Raw genomic sequence first — 15,213 nt, forward strand, 5'->3', positions numbered from 1 at the left:
CTTTAGTCACTTCCGGGGTCCCATCTTTAAGAGACCCCTATGCACATAAATTCATTTTTTTTTCCCTTCTGTTAATGTGTCTTGTGTCAATTTGCTTATTAGACCAGACAAAAGAATGTGAAGGGGTTTGGGGGAAGATTTCCCCTCCTTGACAACACAAGTCAATAAAATGAAAGCCCATACGTGGCCAAGCTGATGGAAAGCAGTGAGTGTTGTGGCTGCTACAGGTGAAAAGACAGAAATCAGATGAAGACTTTCAGCTTCAAAGGAAAGACACGTTCTCACGATGGTGTGGCTGAAGGTAAAATGTAAGTAGAAGCCGATTTATTAAGTTAAACTAAAAATAACTCAATATTATTTTTTTCACTAGGGAATCAACACCCATTAATATGTAGAAAATGCTATAAATTTGACAGAGGCAACCATGACTGGTCACAGCTTAGCTGGGCAGGGAGTTAGGTCAATTTCACAAGCGACCATCTGGAATCTGGCATGAGTGCCAGGAGGGGAAGGGTGCCTCCTAGCGGGCTGCTGAGGTACTACAGCCATTCCTGGAGCCCTTCGACGAGGCAGAAGGCATCTGCCAGCAGGGCTCAGTAAAAATAGCAACATCACCTCTACACATGGCTCTCTTCCATTTCCCCACACTTGAGCCATCTCTCCACAGGAAAGCTGGGACTGAGCAAGCCACAGACTCAATCTGGACGTGCCGCAGACCACCTGTCTAATCAGACACAGGAGATGCTTTCGTGCTAGAGCCGGTCTTCCTTCTGTCCACACAATTGAAAATTCACACTCCGTTATAAAAATGGAATGGAGTCGCTTCTCTGAATGACTAGAATCCAGGTGGATTTCACATGATCTTGACTGGAGTGACTGCAAAAGCCGGACTACCTGGCCCGTTGCCCCAGGTGGATGACCTTCATTAAGGAGGATGCCAGCATCACAGCCTCACACTCAAAATTATCCTGAAGCTCAGGAGTTTTTAGCCAACAATTCTAATGAAGATATGCTCATATGTGAACATTTTGTCAGGTCACCGCTCCATGGAATTGGGCTGACTGTGAGCAATTTTTAAGATAAAATATTTTTTAAAAAGATAATAAAATGTAATAGAACCTGAGTGATAAAGATGAAATTCCATATGCAGTAAAATAGAGCTTGATGAGGTGATGGTCAAAAGCAGAATGTTTCCTCAGAACTCTGAGATGTTAGAAACAGAGCAATATTGTTTTCAAAGTGCAGTGCTTCCTGTATGTAACCAAATTTTACAAGGAAACAGAAACAAAAAAAAAAAAGTTGTGGTCTTGGTTGACAGGAGCTAAAATAAATGAGTTGTTGGAAGAGCAAGTGACTAACTGATCACTGATTCTACTCTATGATTTTCAAAGTTGTGTCACATCACCCCCAGACTCTGGGGACCAGATGACACGGTTTAGAGAAACCAGCATCCCACTTTTCATCTCTCAGAAGACCCTTTCTCAGGGAAGGCTTCCATCTTTCTTCCCTTCTGGACTGCCACCTGAGTTATCCCTCAGAAAACAACAGATGACTTGCTCATGTTATTCCTCTCCCAAATTTATAATTAAATCAAGTTATCCTTCAAAATAAGTTCAAAAGCTCAGTGGACCAGAAAATGTTTCCTCAGACTGAAAAATATTCTTCATCGTTGCCTACATCCACCAACTAATTGACCTGCCAGTCCTACAGGCTCTCCAAGAACTCCCCAAAATGAACAAAGATGAAGCATGAATGGGCCCGAAGTACATGACTGAAATGTGCAATACAGGCTCCAATGTGATGAAAGAAGGAAAGTTAAACTCACTGAGTGATCTCAGCTCACCAGCTGAGATAGACTTAAAATAACTCAGCCAACCCTAGTTTTGTTGACATATGGAATGTTGCATAGAATCTCAAACTCAAGCTCAAAAGCTACCAAACTCAACCTACCAAAAATCAGGGAAAGAGTCTAAAACTGACTGAATACCTACTATATCACTTAGAAATTACACTCTCTCTCAAACTCAAATGCTGCTGTTAGAAACTTCCTTTCTCTTACTTTCTTATTCATTTTCTTCTAGCATAATTTTCCTTATTATTAGTACAGTGTTTCAGAGGTTGAGTGGTATAGCCAGACTGCTTAGGTTTGTATACTAAAATTCCACTTACTAACTGCATAATCTTGATTAAGTCACTAAGACTCCATATGCCTCTGTTTTACCACCTTATAGGTTAAGGAGAATAATGCCTGTGCCTTGAAGTTCTGGATTATTCTGGATTGTATGAGTTGGGACATAAGGATTCAGAACAGTGTGGAGCACACATCGCTACTGTTCTCTATTTATTTGCCCCAAAGATTTTTTTGTTCCTAATCATTACATCTGACACTTGTATGCCTGTCACAAAATAGGTTCCCAATAAATACTTGGGTAAGTGGATGGATTTAATTTAATCCACATACTAGCTTTGTGAGGTAGGACTCTATTATCATTCTGAAGGTAAATGAGGAATTTATACTTTCAAAAAGAAATATATACGTGAAACATTACAGAGATTACTCAAAAAATTAAAAACTGAACTACCATATGATACAGCAATTCTACTTCAGGGTACATGGCTGAAAAACAAAACATAATCACTATCTCAAAAAAAATCATTGAAACATATTTACAATAGCTAAGACATGAACCTTAGCTCATGTAGGGCTACCCAACACAGACGGGTCATGGTGAAGAGTTCTGACAAAACGTGGTCCACTGGAGAAGGGAATGGCAAACCACTTTAGTATTCTTGCCTTGAGAACCCCATGAACAGTATGAAAAGGCAAAAAGATACGACGCTGAAAGATGAACTCCTCAGGTCGGTAGGGGTCCAATATGCTACTGGAGGAGAGTGGAGAAATAACTCCAGAAAGAATTAGGAGATGGAGCCAAAGCGAAATCAGCAGCCAGTTGTGGATGTGACTGGTGATGGAAGTAAAGTTTGATGCTGCAAAGAACAAAATATAGGAACCTGGAATGTTAGGTCCATAAATCAAGGTAAATTGGAATTGGTCAAACAGGAGATGGCAAGAGTGAACATAGACATTTTAGGAATCAGTGAACTAAAATGGACCAGAATGGGTGATTTTAATTCAGATGGCCATTATATCTACTGCTGTGGGCAAGAATCCCTTAGAAGAAATGAAGTAGCCCTCACAGTCAATGAAAGGGTCTGAAATGCAGTACTTGGGTGTAGTCTCCCTAGTCAAACCATTCAGTATCATAGTAATCCAAGTCTATTGCCCCAACCGCTAATGTTGAAGAAGCTGAAGTTGAACAGTTCTATGAAGACCTATAAGACCTTTTAGAACTAACACCAAAAAAAAAAAAAAGATGTCCTTTTCATCATAGGGGACTCAAATGCAAAAGTAGGAAGTCACGAGATACCTGGAGTAACAGGCAAGATTGGCCTTGGAGTACAGAATGAAGCAGGGCAAAAAGCTAACAGAGTTTTGCCAAGAGAACACACTGGTCATAGCAAACACCTTCTTCCAACAACACAAGAGAAGACTCTACACATGGTCATCAACTGATGGTCAATACCAAAATCAGATTGATTATACTCTTTGCAGTTGAAGACACAGAAGCTCTATACAGTCAGCAAAACCAAGACCAGGAACTGACTGTGGCTCAGAACATGAACTCCTTATTGCAAAATTCAGACTTAAATTGAAGAAAGTAAGGGAAAACACTAGGCTATTCAGATATAATGAAAATCAAGTCCCTTTTGATTATACAGTAGAAGTTACAAATAGATTCAAGGGATTAGATCTGATAGAATGCCTGAAAAACTATAAATGGAGGTTTGTGACTTTGTATCGGAGGTGATCAAGACCATCCCCAAGAAAAAGAAATGCAAAAAAGGCAAAATGGTTGTCTAAGGAGGCCTTACAAATAGCTGTGAAAAGAAGAGAAGCGAAAAGCAAAAAAGAATAGGAAAGATATATCCATCTGAATGTAGAGTTCCCAAGAATAGCAAGGAGAGATAAGAAAGCCTTCCTAAGGGAACAATGCAAATAGAGGAAAACAATAGAATGGGAACGACTAGAGATCTCTTCAAGAAAATTAGAGATACCAAAGGAACATTTCATGCAAACATGAGCACAATAAAGGACAGAAATGGTATGGACCTAACAGAAGCAGAAGATATTAAGAAGAGGTGGCAAGAATGCACAGAAGAACTATACAAAACAGATCTTAATGTCCCAGATAACCATGATGGTGTGATCACCCACCTAGAGCCAAACATCCTGGAATGCGAAGTCAAGTGGGACTTAGGAAGCATCACTATGAACAAAGCTAGTGGAGGTGATAGAATTCTAGTTGAGCTATTTCAAATCCTAAAAGATTTCAAATCCTATTTCAAACCTTAAGATTTCAAAATTCAAATCCTGCACTCGATATGCCAGCAAATTTGGAAAACTCAGCAGTGGCCACCAGGACTGGAAAAGGTCAGTTTTCATTCCAGTTCCAAGGAAAGACAATGACAAAGAATGCTCAGGCTACCTCACAATTGCACTCATCTCACACGGTAGCAAAGTCATGCTCAAAATTCTCCAAGCTGGGCTTCAGCAGCAGAGAAGACAATGGCACCCCACTCCAGTACTCTTGCCTGGAAAATCCCATGGATGGAGGAGCCTGGTAGGCTGCAGTCCATGGGGGTTGCTAAGAGTTGGACACGACTGAGAGACTTCACTTTCACTTTTCACTTTCATGCATTGGAGAAGGAAATGGCAACCCACTTCAGTATTCTTGCCTGGAGAATCCCAGGGACAGGGGAGCCTGGTGAGCTGCCGTCTATGGGGTTGCACAGAGTCGGACACAACTGAAGCGACTTCATAGCAGCAGCAGCAGGCTTCAGCAGTACATCAACAGAGAGCTTCCAGATGTTCAAGCTTGATTAAGAAAAGGCAGAGAAACCAGACATCAAATTGCCAACATCTGTGGATCATAGAAAAAGCAAGAGAGTTCCAGAAAAACATCTACTTCTACTTTATTGACTATGGCAAAGCCTTTGACTGTGTGGATGACAACAAACTCTGGAAAATTCTTGAAGAGATGGGAATATCAGGCCACTTGACCTTCTTCCTGAGAACTGTGTATACAGGTCAAGAAGCCAGAGTTAGAACTGGACATGGAACAACAGACTGGTTCCAAATTGGGAAAGGAATATGTCAAGGCTGTATGTTGTCACCGTGCTTATTTAACTTATATGCAGAGTACCTCATGCAAAATGTTGGGCTGGATGAAGCACAAGCTGGAATCAAAATGCCAGTGGAAATATCAATAACCTCGGATATGAAGATGACACCACCCTTATGGCAGAAAGCAAAGAGGAACTAAAAAGCCTCTTGATGAAAGTGTAAGAGGAGAGTGGAAAAAGTTGGCTTAAAACTCAACATTCAGAAAACTAAGATCATGGCATCTGGTCCCATCACTTCATGGCAAATAGATGCAGAAACAATGAAAACAGTGACAGATTTTATTTTCTTGGGCTCTGAAATCACTGCGGATGGTGACTGCAGCCATGAAAATAAAAGACACTTGCTCCTTGGAAGAAAAGCTATGACAAATCTAGACAGTGTATTAAAAAGCAGAGACATTACTTTGTCAACAAAGGTCTGTCCAATCAAAGCTATGGTTTTTCCAGTAGTAATATATGGATGTGAGAGTTGGACCATAGAGAAAGCTGAGCAGCAAAGAATTGATGCTTTCAAACTGTGGTATTGGAGAAGACTCTTGAGAGTCCCTTGGACTGCAAGGAGATCAAGCCAGTCAATCTTGAAATCAGTCCTGAATATTCATTGGAAGGACTGATGCTGAACCTGAAACTCCAATACTTTGACCGCCTTATTGAAGAACTGACTCATCGGGAAAGACCCTGATGCTGGGAAAGATTGAAGGTGGGAGGAGAAGGGGACGTAAGAGAATGAGATGTTTGGATGGCATCACCGACTCAATGGACATGAGTTTGAGCAAGCCCCAGGAGTTGGTGATGGACAGGGAAGTCTGGCGTGCTGCAGTCCGTGGGGTTTCAAAGAGCTGGACATGACTGAGTGACTGAAGATATGAACCTAAGTGTTTAATACACACAGAGAGAAACACTACCCAGCCATAAGAAAGGAATCCTGCCATTTGCAGGAATATGGATGGACCTGAAGGGCATCATGCTAAGTAAAATGAGTCAGAGAAAGACAAATACTGTAAGAACTCAATTATATGTGGAATCAAAGAGTAAAAAATAAATTCCTTGTAGAAACAGAACAAATTGGTAGGTGGCCAGAGGCAGTGGGGTAGGCAGTGGGGAAAGTGGATGAAGAAACCAAAGATGCAAAACTTCCAGGTACAAGATATACAAGTTTTGGCAATTACTGTATAGCATGGTGACTAGAGTAAACCCTCCTGCTGAGAAAATAGATTTTCAGGTTCTCATCACAAAAAAGGCATAGTCGGTAACTATGTAAAGTGATGGATGTTAACTAAATTTACTGTGGCAATCATTTCAAAATATATACATATATCAAATCATTATGTTGTATACTTTAATATGAAGGTACATGTCAAAGAAAAGAAGAAGAAATGGAGCTAGTCAGCAGAACAGATATTTGAAAGAAAGCGTGCACACTTTTCCACTGCACCACACAGAGAAATGCAAGGCTTTGCTATACAAAAAAACAACTGCACGAAAGCTTCACTTGGGTAAATGTCCAACAGACAGCTCAGTACAAAGTGTCTCTGTGTTCTGTTTCATTTTGGAGATTCTTATTGTAACTCGGTAATTAGGTATCTCATCCTCAGACTTCTATTTCTAGCATCTGTTCTGTTGCTATAATGAGTACATCCAAGTGAAGGATGGTGAAAATCAGGGTTTCCCATAACTGGACTGTGGTTGAAAAAAAAAAAGGAAAGACTGTGGATCGGAGAGGGAGGGCAGGAACAAAAGGAGCCATAAATACAGACAAACTTGGGAAAATGGTCTTCACAAAGTGGTGAGGAATCATGCTACCCACACCAATGTTTCCCTTTAGAGAGGCTTGAGCAGGAGAGAGCTGTGATTCAAAAATAATAGTATCCATGCTGGGTCTGTTCCCAGCTGTCACACTGAAGTCAAACTGCTCTGTCGGCCCACCTCAGACCCCAGAGAGAAGAACTTGGAAGAGGCTGAAAGGAGCTGCACAGCTGACAAGAAAGCAGATTAAAAATACAGGGAGAAAAGCTGCCACATTATGGTCATGGAAAATGCCTGTTACACGATGCCTCTATCACCTTCTCACATCGGCCAAAGAGAGGACATTCTCTTCTGGGCCAAGAAATCTGGCTTGTATGGAGAAATAAAGGGCATGTTGTATTGAAGATGCTCTCAAGTTGGGAGTTTATTTGCTGCTTTTAACACCAACAAAAATAGAGCGCAGTAGAAATGCACTTTCAAGATTGCATCAGTGTGTTTTGAGATAGGATCCTTACAGTGTGCTCTGCACTTAAAGGATGATATGCTTTCGTGCTTATTAAAGTGGTGACAGAAGCAAAAGGAGCCCCATGCTAAATAACTAGCTTTTTACATATAAACACATACAGCTAAATCATATGTCATCTTTTCATTTTTACAATTAAACCTTGCTGTATCTAGTTCTCAACATTCATAATGGTCTTAAGACCTGTTATTGCTGAGGGGTTATTAACATACAACTTTAAAAAATTCTAATTCAAATGTGCATATGCATATATGAGCTATGAATCGAGATCCATAACTCTTTGCTAATAAATCCATAGTGCCTGCTGCAAGTGCACTCTAGGTAAGTACACTTTACTGCTCTGTCGAAGCAATTAATTAGCTAAAGCTGCGCATATTCCTGCCAGAGCAATCAGGAGCCACAGCCAAACAGGAGAGGAGATACAGCAATGGCAGAGGAGAGCCAAAGGGTGATAACACAGCTCAGGACAGAGAAGAATAAAAATAATTACTTGAAGGTCTGCAATATACCTGTAACTCAGAAATCACATTCTTAGAAAGTGAGAGAAACAATAAAGGGTCACACCCTTATACATAGTTCTCACTGAGGCAACTATTTCATACTTGTGGGTACTCAGACCTGGAGAAGACAAAGAGCTGAGACACTACAGGGTGCAAAGCTCTAGAGCTAAGTCCTTTGTTACTGAAGTTCCTTCTTCCTCACTTCCTACCCCGTCCTCCTCCCTCTAGACAGTCACTCATACTCACTTTCACAATGCTCAAGAAGTTGTATATACGCAGATGTGCATATATGCAGATTATTACATACACACACACATGCTCAGTCATGTCCAGATCTTCGTGACCCCATGGACTGTAGCCAGCCAGGCTTCTCTCCACAGGATTTTCCAGGCAAGAATACTGGAATGGGTTGCCATTTCCTTCTGCAGGGGATCTTCCCAACCCAGGGATCAAATCTGTGTCTCTTGCATCTCCTGCGCTGGCAGGTGGAATCTTTACCACTGAGCTACCAGAGAAGCCTCATACATACATACACACATTCACTTGGTTGTATCAAGAAAAAATACGAATGCTTTTTAAAGTATGCATTTAGTATTTCAGAACTTAAAAGTATAGGTTTCAAATGAAAAAATAGGCAACCGTGTATAATATGACATGTCAGACAGACAGAAATAATTTAGCAATATATCCAGGACAGAGGCCAGAGCAAGTGAAGTACTTGGTGTGAGTGTGCACTGGTCATCTCAGCAGACCCAGCAAGGTCCCCGGAGCTTCTCAGTCTGAGGGTTCATGTGTGTGCGTGTGTGCGTGTCCACCTGAGAGGAATGGCAGTGAGAGGTGAAGAAGGAGCAGGGCAGTAAAAGATACGAGCATTAATGGAAATACTACAGAGATGATCATTTTTGTAGAAATAATGAGGGGCTGTGTGCTGTGGAAGATTGTGAGCAAAAGTGCCTAAGGGGAGGGTGAAAATAAGAACGCATTAACGTCAGTCTGTGGGATTTTCCTGGTTCACTTTCCAAACCTGGGTCACTTTTCTATTCATGGAAGAGGACAAATGACTCAAGACCAGGGGCTACTCAGCACTGAAGATACGAGCAGACCTCCACACTGATGCCCAGAGATCGCTAGTTGGTCAAAAGCAGGCAGATAATTGAATACACACAACCAACATTCCAAGTGTAATAGCACAAATACCACTGTATGTAACCAGAGAGAGAGCAGAGAGACTATGATAAACCACATAAGAGAATGTTTTTCCTCCTAGGCTGGTAACACTGGAGGTTTTTAAAACATTAGTAATATAATAGCAAACATGTATTTAGCATTTACTAAATGAGTGGCAGGTGGCAGTTATTTCTATGTACTCTACTTGAATTTTGCCCTCAAAACAATCTTGTAGAGTAGGTATCATTATTGCCACTTTACAGGTGTGGAAAATGAATCATTGAGAGGTTAAGTGCTGGGATCCAGGTTCATGGGTGTTCCCTGTGGGGTAGGGATCTGAACCCAGGCAGTCTGACCCCATGCTACATTGCCTATGGCAACAATATCGATGGCTGAGCACTTTACTATGCCCTCAGTTCTGCTCTAAACAATCTACTCAGATAATTTAATGTTTTTGTGTAGCCCCATGAGAAAGCTAGGCATGCCAGTGGCTCAGAGGTAAAGAATCTGCCTGCCAATGCAGGAGTCACAGGAGACGTGGGTACGATCCTTGTGTTGGGAATATACCCTGGAGTAGGAAATGACAACCCGCCCCAGTCTTCTTGCCTAGGAAGTTCCATGGACAGAGGAGCCTGGCAGGCTACAGTCCATGGGGTTAAAGAGTCAGATGTGAGTGAGCACACATGCACTTATGAGGATGATACCCCATTTGCACACATATGAAAACTAAGGCTTAAAACATGCCAAGGTAATATACATCTTCTAAATGCCAGAGATTAGACTGAAACCTTGGCCTGTGATATGTTCAAGGACCAGGTGGCAACAGAGGTCCAAGTCCTTTTATAATTTATAAATAAGGATTATAATCTATACATCTATATAAGCTATAATCTATAAATATAGGTTATAAATATAAAATAAACCCCTGCTTTATTTACACTTTTACATGAACTACTGACATCTTCAGTTCAGTTCAGTCACTCAGTCATGTCCAACTCTTTGCAACCCCATGCAGGGCAGCATGCCAGGCCTCCCTGTCTATCACCAACTCCTGGAGTCCACCCAAACCCATGTCCATTGAGTCGATGATGCCATCCAGCCATCTCATCCTCTGTCGTCCCCTTCTCCTCCTGCCCTCAATCTTTGCCAGCATCAGGGTCTTTTCCAATGAGTCAGTTCTTTGCATCAGGTGGCCAACGTATTGGAGTATCAGCCTCAACATCAGTCCTTCCAATGACATCCTCTTAATCTCATGTAAAGCCTTTGGTTCCACCCTGAGCTCTCACACCATTCAAATGATTATGCCACCCCAATCATATACCTATTGAAGCTCATATGCTTGAGCTTATGAAAGAAGGTATACAGCTATTTTATTAAATGGCATATGTTTAAATACTACATGCTTCCCTCTTGATCTCCACCCTTTATTTAAATGAACTTATATTTAAAATATCTATATCTAAATTATCATTTTACTGGCACATCTGTCAAATGTCACCTCCTAGTGATATCTTGAGAGAAGAGTGAGTTTCCTAGAGTCTAGAATATTTTGACATCTTTCCATTCACTAACGCTGGGAGACATGAATTTGGAGATTTCACTTTCTAGCTTAACTAACCCCACACTCAAAATGGCCTCAACTACTTCAGAAAAGAAACCCACAGATTGAAAGCAATAAAGGTAAAGCAAGTAAAAGCAAATAATTTTCAATAATCAATCTGGTAGGACTTTCTTACTTGACAGAATATGAATATGAAGTAAAATTTATAATATATAACCATTTCTAATATGGCTCTTTTAAAATATATTTATAATTTTTAGAAAAACAAATATTGTGATATTGGAAAAGACAGAATGATTTAAAATATGAATTCACATATGAAATTCTATGTATTTCATATGTAATCTCTTTATTATAAATCCTTTTGTGTTTATAAGTATATAATACACTGCTGCTGCTTCTAAGTCGCTTCAATTGTGTCCAGCTCTGTGCGACCCCATAGGCGGCAGCCCACCAGGCTCCCCCGTCCCTGGGATTCTCCAGGCAAGAACACTGGAGTGGGTTGCCATTTCCTTCTCCAATGCATGAAAGTGAAAAGTGAAAGTGAAGTCGCTCAGTCGTGTCCGACTCTTAGCGACCCCATGGACTGTAGCCTACCAGGCTCTTCCGTCCATGGGATTTTCCAGGCAAGAGTACTGGAGTGGGGTGCCATTGCCTTCTCCATATAATATGCTAGTACAGTATAAAAGCTACAAATAAATCTGTAGTACATGCTAAATATATTTTATTACTAGGGATGAAAGATCAAAAGAGTTTATAATACTTTATTCTATTCCAGTAAGTGTCTCAGACAGTAGAGTGTCTGCCTGCAATGCAGGAGACCCGGGTTCAATCCCTGGGTCGGGAAGATCACTGGAGCAGGAAATGGCAACCCACTCCAGTATTCTTGCCTGGAAAATTCCGTGGATTGAGGAGCCTGGTGGGCTACAGTCCACAGGGTCGCAAAGAGTCGGACACGACTGAGCGACTTTGCTTCGCTTCGCTTGACACATTATCTTAATTTTGGGAGCTATTGTATATAAAATACTAACTAAGACTGAATTCCTTTTAATAAGTAAACCAGTTATATAAAAAAATAGTGAACTAGATCACATGGTTCTGACATTTTGTCCTACTTCCGCCAGTTGCTAGCTAAAAATGGCACTGGAAGTCACTGTTCATTGAATAAAGCTATGACCATGCTTGACACTCTCTAGTCTTCATATACGTTAATTTTAGTCTTCACAACAATCCCATGAAATAAGTGACTAATCCTGTAGGAAAAATAACTGGAAGAAAAAAATGAGTTGTCACTAAGGAAAGAAATGATAGTCAAACAACACAAAGCTATTATTTTGCCCATTACCATTACTTTGCAAAAATAGATTGTAATATATTTCACCCAATATCAAGGAAGACATAGAAGCCAGTATTCTTATTATTACTCATTAACAGTGCATCCTTGGGCAAGTTAATTAACATCTCAGGAGTACAATTTCTTCAAATTCAATTCTTCAATTTCTTTTGTATAATGAGAACAATAACACCATATATCTTAAGGACTGTTGTGAGAATTAAGTATGCTAATTCATGTAAAAGTTTATGCACAAGAGTCCATGGCACATAAGAACCCAATAAGTGTTAACTATCCTACATTGCTGATGACAAAAGTTCTGTTAGAATATAAATTGGAAGTATGTATCAAAAGCCATAGAGAGAAACCACCCCTGAATAAGCCACCCCTGAAACTCATTCTACCCTAAAGAAAATATACAATATTTTGGAAAAATACAAACATATAGACACAAAGCTACGCACTGTCAGCGTATTTATAATAGCAATAAAATGTGGGAAAAGGAAACGCCGTACATGGGAAGGACTGCCTAACAATATATGATATGTTTCCCATTACAGGAATATACTAAAACTTCAAAGGGATCTTAGAGTCTGGATCTTAGACTGTGTAAAATATGGAAACATTTTGTCACAATCTTATATGAACACTCCAGTGTTCTTGCCTGGAGAATCCCAGGAACGGGGGAGCCTGGTGGGCTTCCGTCTATGGGGTTGCACAGAGTTGGACATGACTGAAGTGACTTAGCAGCAGTGTATATATGTTAATCCCAATCTCCCAATTCATTCAACCTCTCCTTACCCCCTTTGTGTCCATAAGTCTGTTCTCTACATCTGTGTCTCTATTTCTGATTTGCAAATAAGTTCATCTGTACCAATTTTTTAGATTTCACATGTAAGCAGTGTTATATGGTTTTGTTTTTCTCCTTTTGATGTACTTCACTCTGTATGACAATCTCTAGATCTATCCATGTTTCTGCAAATGGTATCATTCCCTTCCTTTTTATGACTAAGTAGTATTCCATTGTATATATGTACCACATCTTTTTTATCCACTCATCTGTTGATGGATATTTAGGCTACTTTCATGACCTGGCTATTGTAAATACTATTTCAGAGAACATTGGGGTGATGTATCTTTTTGGTATTCTCCAGGCAACATAGATTTTTATTTGGTTCTTTGCTTACTCTCATCTCTGTCCCCATGTTTATTTCTGCATGTTTATTTCCATAGCAGTCAGACAGGGGGAACAATACAAAGAATTCAGACTCTGAAGACTTCATTTTCGAACATGGCTCTGCTATTTACTAGCTGTGTGGATCCTTCTCAGACTGGTCCCTGAGCTTCTTTGAGAATGGTGATAAAAGTACTTGCCCGGCCTCCCTTACCAGGGTGATTATTGTGAAGAACATATTTTTAAAAGGCCTGGATTAACTACACACAAAAGTTTTAAATCTTTTTTTAACTGAATGCATATTATTTGTAAAAGATCTGAAAGCAATCTTTGATATTTTATGTATTTATGCACTTACTTCTGAGGTTTTTCCAATAGATCTCTTCTTTGGCAATAGCTCTTATTGCTTAAGGCTGCTAAGTGGTATGAGCATGAATAGTCTGTACACATGTTTTGGGATAGTACATCTCCTAACACTTAAATCACCTTAAAAAAAAAAAAAAAAAAAAACAACTATTAAAACACAAAGGGATCCAAAGAGTAGGAAGGGAAGGAATATTGAAACAATTCTCCATTTACTTTCTTTGAATACCAAGCTTGCTTGTCTTTTCATAAAAGACATTAATAGTGTAAGAAAGGTTTTCTTCATTTAAATTACATCTCAGTTAATGGAGCCCCCCCCCCCACTACAGAATCACATGCATTATCTAATTTTTGAGAGAAAGATTAAAGACTTTTTGAAAAAGTTTTGAAAGGCTGTCTTGCTTCTACCTTCCCCATAAAATAGCTATGAAGGTTAATGAAAATGTAATAACATTTTAAACTATTTAAGAACCAACCATAATAACATCTCGAAGAATGTCATTACCTACTGAGACTATTTCCCCCTGGCCCCATCTCTAGCATTTAAAAAAGTATTGGATTTCCACTAGTCTTCAAGATGCATGTGTCATTCGGATTTGTTGTGTCACTACCTAAAAGCTGTAGCAATTTGTGAACAATCTTAGCCAATCAGAGAAATAAACATTTGAAGCAATTTTCTAAGTACTGTATTATTTACTATCTTTAAAAGGTTGGAGCTCTTTAATCAAATCACATGAACTTTTATCTTCAAAATGTTATATATGCTGAAAGCTTTCTCCTAAACTGCATGAACTTACAATAAAAAAAGCCATATTTTCATTAATCATTACAGCAATGCTCTTTTTCTCAAGCAAGTTTTTTCTTATATTGCAGCATTTTTTCATTGCTGGATGACATTTTGCTTTCAGTGGATGGATATTTTCATGCCAAAGCATTTGAACATCCCAGAGAGAACCCTGTGTTTCATATTGTCTGGTTCTTCTATTGTTTAGTTGCATATTTTTAAAACTCTGCATTGAAGAATTTTATAGTTGAACATTGAGGATAAAATTTTAATTTTTACCTACACAGTCTGCTAAACTTAACCAGATGAGTAATTAGCAAGGAAAGCCATTCTTTAATGCAATAAATATTTATTGATTTCCCAACTGTTTTAGGCACTACAGTTATAACAAATTATATGTTAAATGAGGGAGACATACTTCCTCTCATGCAACTTACATTCTGGTGAGTGGTGTCCGGTTCTCTTTGGGGAGCTCGAAAGTTTGGTGCACTTCTAAATGTCTAGAAAATGAGCTATGGGCTTTCTTCTTGCCTCTGTCTGAGTTAGAGGAGACTTCACTATTCTAAGTGCATTTCTTTTTGCTTTTCCTCTTTTCTATGTAGCCTTAACAAGGGAAGGGACTTGGGGTGTTGCTGAAAGCCAGTGTTGAAGGAAATCATCAAGAGGATTTCTGGCTGACCTGTGAGCAGAATCAAGCAATTCAGAGGCTCCTCACCCCCAACCTTGTCATTGAAACATATGTTCTGCCCAACATTCCCACCTTAGAAACTTCAAGGACACAGCCTTGAGAAAAATAATGTCTTGTAGAGACTACCTGG

At 39.7% G+C, this 15,213-nt stretch overlaps 1 protein-coding gene across 6 annotated transcripts in view; it reads right to left on the bottom strand.

Moving 5' to 3' along the window:
- Positions 1-15,213, bottom strand: part of NKAIN2 (sodium/potassium transporting ATPase interacting 2) — a 1,179,899-nt gene that overhangs the window by 854,869 nt on the left and 309,817 nt on the right. Inside the window, exon 5 of one of the 6 annotated variants that reach the window (XM_086317031.1) lies at positions 13,607-13,734. The exons of the other annotated variants lie outside the window; for them this stretch is intronic. The gene's annotated coding sequence lies outside the window, so the exon portion shown is untranslated. The remainder of the gene's footprint in view (positions 1-13,606; positions 13,735-15,213) is intronic. 6 annotated transcript variants of the gene reach the window in all.

The sequence above is a fragment of the Bos grunniens genome, chromosome 9, assembly GCF_055505025.1.
Source record: "Bos grunniens cultivar Pamir isolate PY7600 chromosome 9, Bosgru_T2T1.0, whole genome shotgun sequence".
In the NCBI taxonomy this organism is placed as follows: Eukaryota; Metazoa; Chordata; class Mammalia; order Artiodactyla; family Bovidae; genus Bos; species Bos grunniens.